Genomic DNA, 17,250 nt, shown 5'->3' with positions numbered 1-17,250 from the left:
ACAACCCATCAATGTATTTTCACTTAAACAAGCAGTTGTTTTTTATGTGCATTAAAGTTATATAAAAATTTAACAGTGCAAATGCAAATTCCTCGCTGACAGTTTAACCAAAAGGCATTTCCAGTGGAAATTGGCCAACATATCCTCAGCATAACCATGTATAATTTCCACAAAACTTAAAAAGAGGTTATACACACACAATACGGTAATATTATGTTGAAGCACAGTACATATCACTCCACGAGGCTCCTTGCTACGATAGCCGTAATGCTCCGACAATCCATTAAGCAGTGCGGGTTCGTAGATTAGCAAAGTAAACACAACCAGAATTCATACATAAGGCACACGGGATTATAAGGGGCACTGACGATTTTCAGAAAAATCAAAGGATTGATTTTAAGTGTGCCGTATTTTCCAAAAAACACGGTAATAACGACGGCCCGCTAGCATGCTCTACCAAAAATAGTGCTTTGTTGTGTATCTGACGGACAAAAGCTAAACCAGTTCCACACCACTGAAGTTGCAGCATTTTTACAAACCAATTCTGGTTCATCTGTTTCATTCAACGATCCGCTTTCACCCTTCTCATTCTCCGTTGCCGCCATGCTTTTGCCGCCATGTGCATATGAAAACAAAGGCACTGCGCATGCACGTTTTACCCATGTTCTATCGCGATATTTCATTTTCTTATCGTTGCCCAACATTATACCAGTATTACTGTGAACGGTATGATATGGCCCAGCCCTACTTGATAACACTCTACTTTCAGCCTGATAGGACTCCTTCAGCTTTGGTGTCCACCAGCTGGTTCCACCACAACAAGCACCAACCACCTTGCAGCAACCTCAGCAATAGAGGTGCTGAACATTGTCCCCAGTCTCCCTCGGAAGGCTGTCGAACCTCTGTCAGAGGTGAGAGTTGAAAAGCTCGTGGACCAGGGCCTCTGCTAGGCATTCCCAGCTCATCCTCACTATATATTTGGATGTGGCATGTCTGTCCAGCTTCGTCCCTCACTACCTGACCCAACTCAGGTGATGATCAGTTGATTGCTTCTCTCCTCTCTTAATCTGAGTGTCCAGAACATATGGCTGCTTATCTGAATCAATTTATTTAAACAGCACTGCTGTGTTGGCACAAGGCATAAAAGAAGATAGCAGTGGATGAATGTTAAAGGATACACATAAACTTAGTTACAGCACTTTCAGAAAGACACCTACTGTGATGATACTATTATCTACTGCTGTGTAATTCATTATTGTAAATTTAAGTGTCATTAGGAAATGATCAGACAACAGGGTATTCATGGAATACTGTTAAATGCTCCGTTTCTATGCCATATGTTAAAACAAGAACTAGAGTGTAATTAAAGTGGTTGTTTTACATTTTAAAATTTGCCAATTGAGTCTAATAACAGATTAAATGCTGTGTTGAGGATGTCATTTTTAGCTACTACATGGATGTTATAATCACCCCCAATCATTATTTTATCTGAGCTGAGCACAAAATCAGATAAAGTCTGAGTAATCAGAAACTCTGCGCAAGGCCCAGGTGGATGATAGATGATCACAAATAGGACTGGTTTTTAAGTTTTGCAGCTGGGGTGGACAAGGCTGAGAATCAGGCTTTCGACTGGATTAAAGCTCTGTCTGGGTCTTTGGTTGATTAATAAGCTGGCATGGAAGATTGCTGCCACCGCACCCCCTCTTCCTTTGCTTCAAGGTTTCTGATAGTTAGAATGACTCGGGGGTGTTGATTCATTTAAGCTGACATAATCATCCTGCTGTAACCAGGTTTCTGTAAGGCAGAGTAAATTGATTTCTTTTTTTTTTTTGTGTCCCGTTTGGATCTTTAGCCATCAGAATTGGTAAATTGATTTCTTGATCAAGTATTAATTCATTTACTAACAGAGACTTGGAAGAGAGAGACCTAATGTTTAATAATCCACATTTCACTGTTTTACTCTTGGTGCAGATATGGATGCTGTATTGTTCTCTCTTTGATGTTTTTTATGTTTAAGTCATTTTTGCTGGTTTTTAGTTTGTTTGTTTTTTCGGGGGGGTTGTCGGTTTGGGAGCTGACACAGTCTCAAAGGGGATGGGGTTTTGGTGGTATACTGGGGGCTTTTGTTTAAGACCGTCACCCAGCCATCCTGTTTTCGCAGCTCCTCAGGACAATCTGCCAGGGAAGCGCTATTGGGGCCTACGCTACCTTCACCTGCTCTGGCTACAGGGCAGAGCAGTCAGTGAATTGAAGCAGAGTCTCTAATTCAGGCCTCCAGAGCTACAAATAGGCTGCAGTTATTACAAGTATCATTACTGCTAAAGGAGGCCAAAGAGTAACTAAACATCTGACACAAAGAGCAGGAAAGTGCAGGAGGGACAGGTGAAGAGGCCATGCTGCTAGCGAATCCCTTAAGACACAATAAGTGAATACTGTGAATATAATTAGTGAGTGAATACACACAGTGTGCTTCAGATGAAGCATGTGAAGATTACACTATGAAATAAGAAGTTATCTGTAAGTTTTTAATTAAATTGGCTATGCAGAAAAGCTACATAAAACACCACTGTGTGTTGGAACAGGGAGAAAAAAGTAACGTAACATATAACCCACATATGTAACCCATACGATTTAAATAGATTATTTTCTTGTGACACTGCTTAGTTTAGTTCTGTACTTTCTCCTTGTCTTGTGTGTATTTATTTCAGTTGTATGTTTCACACACACTTTTGTTTTGTTGTTGCTGTTTTTTGTTTTTGCTTAATTCATTGGTTATTTTATAACCAGTTCTTCTGCTTGTAAATGGTAAATGGCCTGTATTTGTATAGCACTTTTCTAGTCCCTAAGGACCCCAAAGCGCAGTACTGTGTGTACTGTTTGTTTATATGGACTGAATTAAGACTGCGAGGAAGAGACGAGAAGAGATATGGACACATTTCACATGCGGTGTCAGGGAAAATGGGAGCCTTTGTGAACCTTATGAAGCAACTCACCAGTAAAAGCACGACAAACTTTTACACTTAATATTTTAGTCAAATGAATTAACTTAAGATTATTGTCGACTAAATCTAATCAGAGTTAAGCGATTCGAATTCAGATGTGTAAATTACTAATAAAGTCACAAATGTTTGCAATGATGTAAATGTAAATGATGACTTTTTGAAGTGAATTTTGCTTCATTGTAGCTGTTTAACTATTTCTATTGTGCACCGGTGGATGTACTAATTTATCACTGGCATCACTTTCATACTCAAATCTTAACCGAAGAATTCCAAGGCATATTTTGAAGCACTCTCATCCAGTCCATCCAGCCATGGTATGTGGATTCATGTGTTTTCTGCAGACTGAACAACTTTTTGCTTATAGGTTTACCCGTCTCTGTTTTGGCCAAAGTTAATTTCTAGATTATGAGTCTGGACTAATTGGGCAGGAGTGCAGTGGCTTCAGAACCTGCCTTAGAATCCTCCACTAGAAACACGTTTTGTTTTTTGTTTTGTTTTGTTTTTTCACTCAACCTGAGCTCACCTTGACACTGGCTTTGTCAGTGTGTGTAGGCAGACTCTAGCTCCACGTGAAACTATGATGGCATCATCTTCACTGCTGCTGTTGTGTCATCAGTGTTTTTCTTTAAAACTGGGGGCTGCTTGGGCTTAATGTTATCATATCATTCATATGCTGCTCCTAAATACACTTCTGTGGGAGGATGTTTTTAGTCGCAAATGTGGGTGAAGCACTCGCATGATAATGGCATGCTACAGAGCCATGCATTTACTGAAGCATCGAAGCAAAGAATTTGTGTTAAGGATTATTTATAATCAAATTATTCAAATTACTTAACAAATCACAGCATCCCTAATTTCCTTACTGTAGAGTTCATTTCTAACTAAAAGTTAGAAATGAACTTTGCCCAAAGTGCTAGTTATGCTTTAAAAAAAAGAAAAAAAAGAAATGAGAGATCTTGCTGTGAAAGATTGAACCATTCACTGCCTCCATTTTAAAACTGACTAAAACTAAATAAGAAACACATTTTAATAAATTATTGTAAAGGTGGAATAGTTTATTTTCTTGTCCACATCTGCCTGCAGCTCTTAACATCCTCAGATCTGAGTCCTGTCTGATTCGGCTGCTCTTTGATTAATAATCCACACTTGGTAATGCAACAACTTGAGAAGGAAATCACCTAGGATTTTGAAGTTGATACCATAGGTATAGTGGTTGTGTGGGAAATTGTTTACCCTCTTCCGGGCACTGTATATGTCACACTTAAATGTTTCAGATCAAACAAATATCAAATAAATATTTGACAAAGATCACACAAGTAAACACAAAATGCAGTTTCTAAATGAAGGTGTTTATTATTAAGAGGGGAAAGAGATCCAAACCTACATGGCCCTAACCCTAATAACCCTTTTTATGGCAAAGTCATGAGCACTGACCTTAATCGAGTGCAGTTCTTTGGATGTTGTTCTGGGGTCTTTTGTGACCCCTTGGATGAGTTGTCTGCGTGCTCTTGGTGGCCAGCCGCTTCTGGGAAGGTTTACCATTGTTCCATGTTTTCGCTATTTGTGCATAATGGCTTTCAATGTGGTTTGCTGAGTCCCACAGTTTCAAAATGGATTCATAACCTTTTCCAGACTGAAAATTACTTTGTTTCTGATTTGGTCCTGAATTTCCTGATCATGGCAGCAGAATGTCTGGCTTTTGAGTCTGTTGAAAAGCCATATCACCAGGTATATTCTTGTTTCAACGTCCACCTTTTCTGTAGCTTTCATGTTGCATTTAAATGTCGCAGGATGCACGGATGCATTGCTATGACGACAACCACGCATGTTAGGTAGAACCAGATTGTAGTGGAAAACCAGTCGATCTGAGTCGAGTCATGGCAGTCTGTGGCAAGTTGATCTGAGTAGGTACTAATGGAAAAGGGACTTATGTGGCTACTGGGTAACTCCTAATAGTTAAAAGGCTAATGTTAATGTGAGCGCTGACCAGTTGTTTAGTACTTCACCGTTGTTTAAATGGGAAATTTACTGGCCTCTGAAGTGTTAGTCAGGGGGAGGAGCTGTGTGTCTCTCCACAGTGGTACAGTGTGCAGGTGAGTATAGGCTGGAGGAGGCAAAGATGACACCGTTATTATTCACAGTTACTATAGAATTTTCTTTTACTTATTAACTCAACAGACACCTGCTTTTTCAGGTAGATGAGAGATGAGGGTCACCTAGAAGGATGTTAGGCACAAACGTATGGGTGTTATTGACAGTAAAACAAAAGGCCTAGGTGGCAGCTAGAGACCTAAGTGGGAGCAAAATATTAACTATCTGACACCTTGGGTGTGTGCTGCCAGAAATGGGGGTAGTTACAGGTTCACCTGTTGAAGCTTTTCATAACTATGCAGATCGTGTGAACTGTAGGCTCTTTTTTTTACATAATTTTGATGCAAAATGTGTGAATGTGTGTGTGAATGGGTGGATGACTGAATGTAGTGTAAAGCGCTTTGGGGTCCTTAGGGACTAAGTAAAGCGCTATACAAATACAGGCCATTTACCATTTTACCATTCAAAATGGACTAAACTCTGAAGTAAAAATGCAACACCCTAAGGGTAAGATGTGTCCTTGATGATTTATAACAAGACAAAACATGAGCATCATGGCAACAAAAGAAAACTGTTTTATTTCAAGTAGCTCGTTTTCCTTTAATTAGGATTTTGTCTTTTTTTTTTTTTTTAAGTTAAAATCTAATTATTCACCCACCTGTAGAGTTTTCTTTTTCTTTGTAAACTGAACCTTTTTCGTGATCAACTGACTATTTAAGATGTTTTTTTTTTTTTAATCATTCTTGATTGGCATGCTATATTTTTTTCACAGTAGCATGCAAGTGTATCTCTACAGGCTTTGTTTTCTGCAGACAGGAGTAAAAGTGGTGATGTATCGTACCACAATGTCTCTAAATCAAATAAAACACTAGGCAAATTATCAGCTAATTCTGATCTGTAGTATCATTTGTCTTTAGCCGTTGCCCTCATTTATCTTTGAGAACTATACCACATTTTAATCCCCTTGGAATTGGTTTTATATATATACCCATTTGGACCTTAAACACCTTTGTATGAAGTCCCTGTCCTGAGGAGTGTGTCATTTAATGGCTCAGGTCTGAAACTACTATCACTTAGAATCAGAGTTTAGTTAATGTAAACTTTGTGCACTCGACCACCCTCCCCTTAATCTTTGGTTTTTCATTATAGGAAGGAATGAGTGAGGTGGTGGGAGACGTGATATCCTGGCAGCCAGAGCTAACAATCTGTCTGTCTAGCAATCTAATGTTTGCTAAACTAAAGAGGGTAAAGAGAGGTACCTCTGCTATGTTTGCTGTAGTGCTGTACTCCTCTTGCCTCTGTGTCTTTCTGCTGTTTAAATACCAAAAAATTATGTTTTGCTTTATGTATATTCACCAGCAAAAGTTCTTTTTTTTCTCCAGGTTTCAGTAAAACATCTGTGGTTTCTATTTCATGCACCCTTTATACCTCCCTTTCCCCTTCAGAGCAAAGACATAACACCCCACAGCCCCCTAACTAGCAGTGGACCTTTTAGTAATCACTCATCCCAGTCACCGTAACTGAGAATAGTTCAGTGATTGCCAGCTGAAGATCACTGCGAGGTGAGGTCCTGTATGTTCAGTTGATTTGGTGTCTTATGACGTGTTTCTTTGTGTGAGATAGGTGTGTTCACATGTGAAAGCAGTTCCTAGCAGCAGCTCTCATACAGCTCCTGCTTCCCCTGTGTTGACAGGATGAGTATTACTGTTTGTACCTGTAGTTTGTGACTTGATCAGATATCATTCAAGAAGACTTGTTCCTGTCTTGAGCGAGTGCTGGCATAGCTGCCATTGCAAAAGATCTCGAGTGGAATGTTTTGGATGACATGGATTTGCAGCTACTCATCTTGTACTAAGCAGTATGTTAGCTTTGTGTTTAAGAACCACGAGCTATGGAGCAGCTCTGCTTGGTTAAGCAGTGTGAGGTTCCTGTTGTGGGATATAGTCGTGTTTTTGCATGGCTGCACTCCCTAACTTAGATGGCTTGATGGATATACTGGGAATTTGATGATATCGCTGAGCTGTGTTATGAAAAGCAAACAGTGTCTTGCTGCTTGAGAGCAAAGGCATCCAGGATGGTATATTGAATAGCATAAGAAGACAAGCCTGTTAAATTTGCAGTCAAAGGTAAATAAAGTCTAAATCATTATCTTCATGGGAGATAGGCTCGTGGTGACCATAGTGATACAAGATGGAGTGTTCGCGGTCATTTGCTTCTCCAGGGGTGGCACGAACCAGCATTTGTGACATCACAATCCATTCTGCAGTCACCTGTGTCAGCCAATACACACACACACACACACACACACACACACACACACACACACACACACACACACACACACACACACACACACAAATCAAACATTTCTCCCATAAAAGAAATGTTTTATTCATGACCTGGACAGAGCTATGATATTTTTAAGCAATTCTTATAGTGAAGTTTGATGTTGAAATCTTGCTGTTTTGAATCAAAGTCAAAAATATGAGAAGATTGTGATCGGAGAATACAATGGTTGAAACAGAGCTGGTGCCAAGGTACACTTCAGAGTCCTGCAATGCTAGTAGAAAAGCTAATGCTTCTTTTTAGATCAGACCTTCCCAAAGTGTGGGGCCGCAGAGCCATTGCAGGGGGGGCGTGGTATGAAAAGGGGGGGAACGCTTGGACACTGCTAGCACAGGGCGCCCACAGAAACGCAAAGCAGGAGATGAAGCATCGCTGAATATGTTTCCAAACCAACTTCATTCTAAGCCAAAGACTTGAAAATATGGTGAAGCATATCTTCCCTTTGGTTTCACCTGCACAAGTGCCGAGGTAGGTCTCCCTGCAGGATTGGTTTTCCCTGTGTCGGGAGCAGCGCTGGGCTGTTTAAATCACAGACAAACAGCTCCCACAGTTGTTTATGTTTTTAAACCCATTTTGCATAGAGAGGCGTTTTTTGAAAAAAGCATTGATAGCAATGTTGATTATTACACATGAAAAAAAACAACTACAGTAAAATAATCACACCGTGACGCCTCTGTCTTTGTAAATGGAGGGACAGTAACTGTGTGTGTATATGTAAGCGTGTAAAACCTGAAGATAGTAAGATTAACAGTATTTTGTCTCTATCTGCCATTCTGCAATTCATCTCGTGTAAACGTGGCGCACAGCGTGACGTGAAAAAAGGCACATACCTTTGACGTTGCGTGATGAACTCTGTATTCCTCGTCCACACGTAAATGGAAAAAAATGAGTTTTAGAAAATCTCAGTTTTCGATGATTCGAAACGCCGTTTACGTGTGGACGAAACAGCTGCGTTTTCAAAAATACGTAGGACGTAGCCTAAAAGAGTTAGTAGGTTATTTTCTTACTACCTGCAGATTACTTGTATTTGCTTAATTGTTTACTAAATGTTTGAGGTGTGAAAGAAACCGCAATGGAGCAAAATATGGGTGTGTGTGGTTGGAGGATGTGTTCGTGCATGTGCGCGAGAAGGGGGGGGTGCAAACATTTTTCTTGTAAAACAAAGGTGGGCCTAGCAAAAAAAGTTTGGGAACCACTGTTTTAGATCATGTTATAGTGCATTAGATTTATTTATTTATTTATTTTTATTATTTTTTTTTGTTTGACAAAAAGATGGTGAATGCGTTTGACGAGCTGGGAGATATGTTGTTGCATTGTTGCAGGATCTGGAAAGGTTTTGATGTGGTCGGTCCATGTGGATCAGTAGGACACTATAACATGCAAGTAAACTTCACAATTACTGGCCCTGCACAAAAGGGTGTTCAGCCACTGGAACATGGCTGGTGTGTTTCTTAATCCAGATGGCATTAAGGTTTATTGTAAAACATTGTCAGGTGTCTTACAGACAGGAGTTTGGTTAATGGGACCTACCAGTATCCTTAAAGGAGATCTGTCTTTGTTATTAACTTAAAATGATATACTCAGTAAAGTCATTCATGCATGGAAGTGGGAATGAATCTAGCTTGTAACGGCACTAACCTTGCAGAAGTCATTACAAAATCAAAATTGATCAGGTTTTAGGACAAGCAGTGATGGTGAGCTCCAAAGACTATATTAGTGGGCACAGCAAAGGTCAAGGACTTACTTACTTTACATTACTTACATTTTGCATTAACACACGTAATAACAAAGTAATCAAATGTATTTTTAACATTGCTCAATAGGACCCTCAGAAATAAAATAAAATTAAAATTTTAGGTAATAGAAATTGAAGTGCTAGTGGTATTTTGAACAAAACATAATGTACAAATAGGAAACTATTTGTGTGAAATGGATTCTGTGTAAAAGGAAAAAAAAAAGTTCAAATACAGCTTCAAATTAAATTGAAAAGGTATTTTCTTTCAGTCCAAAGAAACACATTTCTAAAGCTTACAGATGATTCAGTTGATTACATGAATTCACGATTACAGTGGACATGCTCTGGAGTGAGGCTTGCTCTTATCTTTGAGATAATGTCCCCAGCTGCAGCTGATTTTCATGCTGTCATGACTTTAGTCTTTGACAGGTGCATGAGCCTCTTTTTCAGGACAAACTCATCTACACTAGTTAAACAGAACAAAACAGAAAAGAAAAGACCGTTACTAATCACAATTAATTATATTAAACATAGACATTAACTACCTAACGTTAGGTTTGTTATTCAGAATAAACACTAATATTAATGTAAGAAAAAAATAAAACAAACTAGGAGACCGTGTAGCTGCTCCTACTCCTCATTAGTTATCAAAACTGAACTGGTGTTCGCTTCGTTTGAGAAGTTTCCGACAGGTAAGCTAACATCAACATTACTGTACAAACATCAATATTACTGTACAAATATTAACATAAACAGTGCGTAGTGTTTGAATGACTAACTTAACTCCCTAAAATGGACCAATTCAGAATTGAAATCACACTCTCCAGGGTGCTGGTGTTTTAAATGCTTGTGCACTGCAATTTTACTGTGTTGGAAGGAAAACACTGCTTTTCACAGTCTGTGTTTAACTTTGTTTTCTGTGAAATGCTTTCACTTTAAAAACAAAAAAATAAAAAAAAATACAAAAATCTGTTTCCATTCTCTTCTGTGCTCCTGTTTTGCCGTTCGCGTTACGTTCTTATGCTTAGTATTGGGTGCAGTATTGGCAGATGATACAAGCGACACTACCCCCATAGCTTCCTGTAGTGTATTGCAGTTACAAAAACATATTTTGCAACATAAATTTTGCCTCAGAAAGTCAGAAATATTATAATTCAGATCATGCATCAGTACATTTCCATATTTTTATATCTATAAAAAGAAAGCTGACACTTGCGAGACTTTATCAAAGGTGTTTGCATCACAGCAGATGCCTTTGTGTCAAAGTAGCTGAAGATAAAACACAGAAAAACATGAAGATGATTTTCCTGGCCTGGGATTTTATAAAAATATTCTGCAGTAGATCAAAAATGAAAGAAAACCATTAATCAACATATGAACAGTACCTGATGCTGCTGAAGTGAAGCAGAGCAAAGTTACAGAGGTTTTATTAGAGACACGGCTAAGTGTTTTGCAATTTTGCATAATTTTAAAAAGTTAAAATTTGTTCAGTAGCCTATTGAACAACAGAAATGAGGCTTTCTTTTCGGAAGTTAGTAAAAGGAAAAAAACAGCGGCCGACAGCGCTGTAAACAACAGTAGACTTGTGCGTAACAAGCAAGCGAATGATGCAGAAAAAAGATTTTTAGACGGGAAACTGTTCTTGAAGTACAGAGAGAGAGAGAGAGAGAGCTGTGCATGAAGTGTGATTTTTATCGTGGTGGAAGCAAAACAGCAAAAGTAAGAGGGAATTCATGACGATGTTTATCAAAGCGTAGTTTGCTGCTTCTTTTGCTGCTGGTTCAGTGAATTTTGGTTGGAGAGAGATAAAAGCTGCAGCTCAGAATCTAGCGCAAAAAATACATAAACACAAAGCTCGGACCCACCGAAACGCTTTGTGTTTACGTCTTTGTGCAGAATCCGTGTACCTGCTCTCATTTACTGTTTTAGCTGTTTGGTGGTTGTTGAAATTTTGTGAGGTTTAACCTGAGATTCTGGCTTTTTGGGCAAAATAAATTTATATTAAAAAATCGATTCAGGATTTTAATGAATCGATATCACATTAAAATCGATTCTAGCTTGGATAATCGATAAATTGATAATCAAAACCCACCTCTAGGGATGAGAGAAAAAAAGCATACACCCTACATTCCGGTGGGAGGAGCTATGAACAACAGTTACATGTCAATTCAACAACTGTGCACCAGTTGAAAATACTTTTTATTTGATCTCTGGAAATATTCTAATAATTCGAGAGACTGGAATTACGATTTTTCCTGAGCTGTAAGCTATGATGATTGACATTAAAAATAATTTATGTGTAATCATGGAATATACAAAAGTTTACTTTAACCTATATTTGTTTTTTTATTTTTTTCCACACAAGACTGCTGTGTTAGTGCTTGTCTTGGCGTGCTTGACCTTTCTAAACATTGAATATACTGGTCTGACAGAAATCTGGTCTGGTCTGAAACACTTAAAGGGATGATGCAACATTGAGTAGGTCTATGTAGTCCTCAGAACAAGTGACTGGTGAGTCCACCCAGTCTGTTTGGGACAGTCTGAGGAAGTATGAGGAAGCTTGAGTTGGAAATGTGAGTCATGGGAACACTGAGGGCAATAACAGAACTATGTCTGGCTTTGGACTGATGCAAATGACCTGGCTCAGACATGTGAGTCATGGCACAGACTTGTGTTATGAAAATGGACGGTCATGGACTGCAGATCACACATTTGACCACTGGTATGAGCTTTGCTTTGCCATTGTCTGAATCTGGAACTCCAAGTAGCTTTTCTATTCCATAGCTGCAAAACAGAGCGTGGTGCTCTGTGGTTGACATATATATCCAGGACACACTGATGAGAAGTGGGCTACTGGAACAAGAGGGCACAAGCTGGCAAGAGATGATAATAAGGCGCTGTTGGAATGCTACTACGCGAGTCAACCCCAGTGGAAGGGGAATCTTTGATACCCAGCATCCAGATCGACAGCAAAACAACTAGTAGCTCAGTGTTCCAAAATTTGCAAGAAGAAACTGCTCTCACGTAGAGCTGGGCGATAGAACGATAACGATATGTATTGCGAAATAACTTTTTCTCGATAGAAAAATTTAACTATTGCGATAGGCCTCACCGCTCTTGTCCTCTTTAAAAAAAAAAAAAAAGAAAAAAAAAAAGAAGAACAGCCAATCCAAATTAAGTAGCGCAGAGCCAAACCAATCACAGCCGCAGCGTCACGTCACGTGACTTGTTACGTACAGCACAAGTGCCAAGCCGCACATGTGTATTTGTTTGGGAAGCAGCCAGCCGCCGTGCCGCCCGGGTAATGGAGGAAATGAGTGTGCCGACTAGAGAAAAATCAACCGAGAGCGTTACCGAAGAGAAAACAGATGATGGTTCCAATGCCGGAGAGATTGTCGAACAGAAGAGCCATAGAAGTTCCGTAGTGTGAAGGTATTTCGGCTATTTCAAGTCTGACAAAAAACAGCAGCGCGCACTGTAAATTGTGCCAGAAGCAAGTCTGGAAATACAATAAACCGGTGCATGCTCAATCTCTGACTGGAAGCGCTAATTCGGCTTTTGTCAGACTAAAGTAACTGTTAAAACTGTTTGAAAAGCTAAGTTATACAACAAGGAGAGATTGAGAATTTCCCTTTAGTTCTCAGTTTATTTGATATTGACAAAAGTTAGTCAATTTTTTCTGTTCTTCTGTAAAACAAATTAATATTTTGTTTTTAAGTGGAATTGACAATTTAGTAGTCTGTTTTGTTTGTTCTATTTTGAAACTTAAACGCTTTAGCGGCGCCTTTTGTGTAGTTTGCAATATTTGCCTTTATTTATCTGAAAAAGTCTCATGTTCCTTAAGTACATCTACCCTGTTGAACTTATTATGGGAAATAAATATTTAAATCAAAACAAGCTGCTGATTATTTCACATTTTACTTGTGAGCAACGGCACATTTAAATCTTACAGATATAGTTATTTGGCTTATATCGTGATATATATCGTTATCGCCTGAAATGAAAAAAACATATCGTGATATGAAAAAATCTTATATCGCCCAGCTCTACTCTCACGGCTAGAGATTGACGAGGTACAACACAAATACTACGGCAAGAGGGAGCCAGGACGACAGGTCGGGAGAGGGGGGGATATTATCACCCCCACCCTGGATTGGGCATCAAACCCCAAGTGCGATGGAAGAAGGATCGTTGAGTGCGATAGGAACTAACCTGAAAGATTGGATCATAGCTAGTTATCAAGATTATGTACCCTCTGAGGCTCTACTAGATGATGTCAATGCAGTACTATGGACAGTAGTACTTTGTGGCATTTTTTTTTTTTTTAAAAAAGAAGCCACAGAGTCGATGTTGCGTAGAGGGGGAGGGAAGCTGTTCCACAGTACTGGTTTGGAAAGCGCAATCCCATGGAATAGTCAGAAGACCACAATCAGTGTATCTAAGAATCCAGTTTTGAGAGCAAGGGTGAAGAAGCTTGATAATATAAGTGGGGGCCTCTCCTCGTAAAGATATAAAAGTAAGAGTGAGGATTTTAAACTGATATCTGTACCCAACTGGAAACCAGTGGAAGGACTTCAACAAGGGAGTGATGTAAGTGAATTTATGAGTGTGGGTTAACAGCCTTGCTGTGGTATTTTGGATCACTTAAAGGTGATGTAAAGAAATCTTTGACAGACAGGAAAAGAGTGCATTACAATAATCTAATCAGGAGACAATGAAGGCATGAACAAGTATTTCCTGTTCATCTTTGGAGACAATAGTCCTACGTTTGGCAATATTTCTTAAATGAAAAAAGCAGGTGCAGGTCACAGACTTGATAAGATAAGATAAGATAAGATAAGATAAAACTTTATTAATTCCTCGGGTGGGTTCCTCTGGGAAATTCGGTTTCCAAAAAAGCACAGCACCGATACACACACACACACACACACACACACACACACACACACACACACACACATATAAATACAAAGACATATATAGATAAAATATACAAAGGGGATAAATAGAATAAATAGGAATAAAATAAAAATACAAGTGAATTGCACATTTCAAGTATGGCGTCTATTGCACCGTTGACTATTAACAAAAAGTATTGCACAAAAGGTATTGCACAGTGAAGTGAAGAGGCACTACAGCTTAGTTGTTCCCCCCTCCTTTGTCCTCCTGTCTCCCCTCCCTCTCCCCTCCAGAGAGGAGTTAAACAGTCTGATGGCGTGTGGGACAAAGGAGTTTTTAAGTCTGTTGGTTCTTGTCTTTGGGAGAAGCAACCTGTCACTGAACAGACTCTTCTGGTTGTTTATGGCCGTGTGCAGAGGATGCCCAGCATTGTCCATAATGTCCAGCAGTTTCTTTAGTGTCCTTTTCTCTGCCACTGTCACCAGAGTGTCCAGCTTCATGCCGACCACAGAGCCAGCCTTCCTGATCAGTTTTTCCAGCCTGGATGAGTCCTTCTTTGCTGTGCTGCTCCCCCAGCACACCACAGCATAGAAAAGTACTCCAGCAACCACTGACTGGTAAAACATCCTCAGGAGCTTCCTGCAGATGTTAAAAGACCTCAGCCTCCTGAGGAAGTACAGTCGGCTTTGGGCTTTTTTATACAGGTGCTCTGTGTTGCATGACCAGTCCAGTTTGTTGTCCACCCGCAGCCCGAGGTACTTGTACTTGTTGACCACCTCCTCCCCCTCTATCTGAACTGGCAGTGGACCTGCTCTGGACCTCCCAAAGTCCACAACCAGTTCCTTAGTCTTTGAGGTGTTGAGTTGCAGGTGGTTTGTGTGACTCCATGCAACAAAGTTCCTCACCACACTTCTGTACTCCTCTTCCTGATTATCCCAGATACACCCCATGATGGCTGTGTCGTCTGCAAACTTCTGATATGAGCATCAAAAGACAGAGATTGATCAAAAATTAAATGGCCTGTATTTGTATAGCGCCTTACTAGTCCCTAAGGACTCCAAAGCGCTTTACACATCCAGTCATCCACCCATTCACACACACATTCACACACTGGTGATGGCAAGCTACATTGTAGCCACAGCCACCCTGGGGCGCACTGACAGAGGCGAGGCTGCCGGACACTGGCGCCACCACCACCAGTAGGCAACGGGTGAAGTGTCTTGCCCAAGGACACAACGACCGAGACTGTTGAGCCATTAATTTCCTTAAGACAGTCCATTAGAGTGGATAATTTGTCTAGTTCACAAGGTTTAAAGGAGGTGTATAATTGGGTATTGTCTGCTTACTGATGGTAGGAAATAATTTTGAAACTACTAATGATAAGTCCTAAAGGCAGATTATTTAATGACAACTAGAAAAAGTTGCATTTCCTGCGAAAATGCAGTGTGAATGCCGTGTAGTGGAATCTGAAAAAGCAGAAAAAGGAGAACTATCTGCTGAAAACACTGTGTAGAAGCTGAACTCTGCTGAAAAGTGCTTTATTTGAAAGATTACACTGAAGAGCGTCAAGAAAGCAGGGAGAGTGCCAGGAGGGAAGATGTGCGGCAAGAGCCACAGGTCAGATTTGAACCTGCGCCACCTGGTCTCAAGGTGGCTGCTCATCTCACTGAGCCAAACTGGTTCTCAGGTGACTGAAAAGAGATGAAACTGAAAATTGTCCTGAAAATGTTGAAAATTCTGTTGAAAAGAGGTAAACTTTTTGAACTTTCTGCTGAAAAGAGATGAAGAAACAGAAAATTGTGCAGAAAAGAGGTAAAGAAACTGAAAATTCTGCTGAAAACAGACCAAGAAGCAAAGGATTCTGCTGAAAAGATGTAAAGAAGCTGAAGTTTGTGCTGAAAACAGCTGAAGAATCTAGAATTTGTGCTGAAAAGAGGTGAAAATTTTGAACTGTCTGCTGAACAGAAAATTTGCCCTGAGCAGGGTACGAACCCGGGACTTCTGGTCTCAAGGCGGCTACTCATGTCATTGAGCTAAACTGGTTTTCCGGAAATTGAATCGAGAAGGAGAAACTGACAATTCTGCTAAAATGATTAGAAGAGCGTGAGATTTGTGCTGATAAGAAGTGAAAAAGCTGAAAATTCTGCTGAAAAGAAGTGAACTTTTTGAACTTTCTGCTGAAAAGAGATGAGGAAACAGAAAATTGTGCTGAAAAGAGGTGAAGAAAGTGAAATTTGTGCTTAAAACTGGTGAAAACCCTAAACTTTCTGCTGAAAAGAGCTGAACTTGTTGAATTTTCTGCTAAAAAGTGGTGAAGACACTGAAGATTCCGCTGAAAACAGACCAAAAAGCTGAAAATTCTGCTGAAAAGAGGTGAATCAGCAGAACTTCTGCCGAAAAGAGGTTTCTGCTCAAAACAGCTAAAAAGGTGCTGAAAGGGGGTGAAGGGGTGAAATTTATGTTGAAAAGAGTTTAAAAAGTTTAACTGTGAACTAAAACTAAAAAACTGTTGCCATAAGCGGGATTTGAACCCGGGCCTCCCGGTCTGAGAACGGCTGCTCATCTTACTGAGCTAAAACACGGCTCAGCCCGGCAAGCAAAACTGGTGATCACACTGATAATGTGGTCCCATTCAGCAAAATGGGCCAAAAATGGCATAAAAAGCTTAATGTCAGAGGGGCCGATGGCGCAATATGGCAGACTCGCTTCTGTCAGTCTATCCCAGGGCAGCTGTGGCTACAACTGTAGCTGCCTCCACCAGTGTGTGAATGTGAGAGTGAATGAATAGTGGAATTGTAAAGCGCTTTCAGGGCCCCGAAAAGCGCTGTATAAATGCAATCCATTATTATTAGTATTATTATATCTCAAAAAGTATAAAAGTTATGAGCACCAAAAGATATAGCTGGCATTAGCAGAAGGTTTTGTGCAACGTTTGTGTGAAGAACCACTTGTAACACACAGCATCTACATTAAATAGCGGTTGTATTATGATTTCACACAAAATCTCAGATGGAGAAGAATGTTTGGTCGCTGAAATGGGACAAATGATGAATACATTTACATTTGAATCCTAATTTCCCAGTGACTTCAAGCAGGGTAGTCGCAGACAACCAAACATGTAGCCAGGGGCCTTATGACACCCAGGTCTCATATATTTTGTTTAATAGGTTTCTATAG

General features: G+C 39.9%; 1 protein-coding gene and 1 pseudogene across 1 annotated transcript in view; one reads left to right on the top strand and one right to left on the bottom strand.

Moving 5' to 3' along the window:
* The window catches only part of galk1 (galactokinase 1), a 47,298-nt gene that overhangs the window by 29,573 nt on the left and 475 nt on the right, over positions 1-17,250 (top strand). The gene's annotated exons all lie outside the window — the stretch shown is intronic.
* Positions 1,168-6,085, bottom strand: LOC146382135 (uncharacterized; annotated as a pseudogene).

The sequence above is a fragment of the Perissodus microlepis genome, chromosome 8 (assembly GCF_051167445.1).
Source record: "Perissodus microlepis isolate ML-2025 ecotype Zambia chromosome 8, ASM5116744v1, whole genome shotgun sequence".
In the NCBI taxonomy this organism is placed as follows: domain Eukaryota; kingdom Metazoa; phylum Chordata; class Actinopteri; order Cichliformes; family Cichlidae; genus Perissodus; species Perissodus microlepis.
Note: the sequence above shows the minus strand (reverse complement) of the source record. Positions and strands in the feature narration are given on the sequence as shown.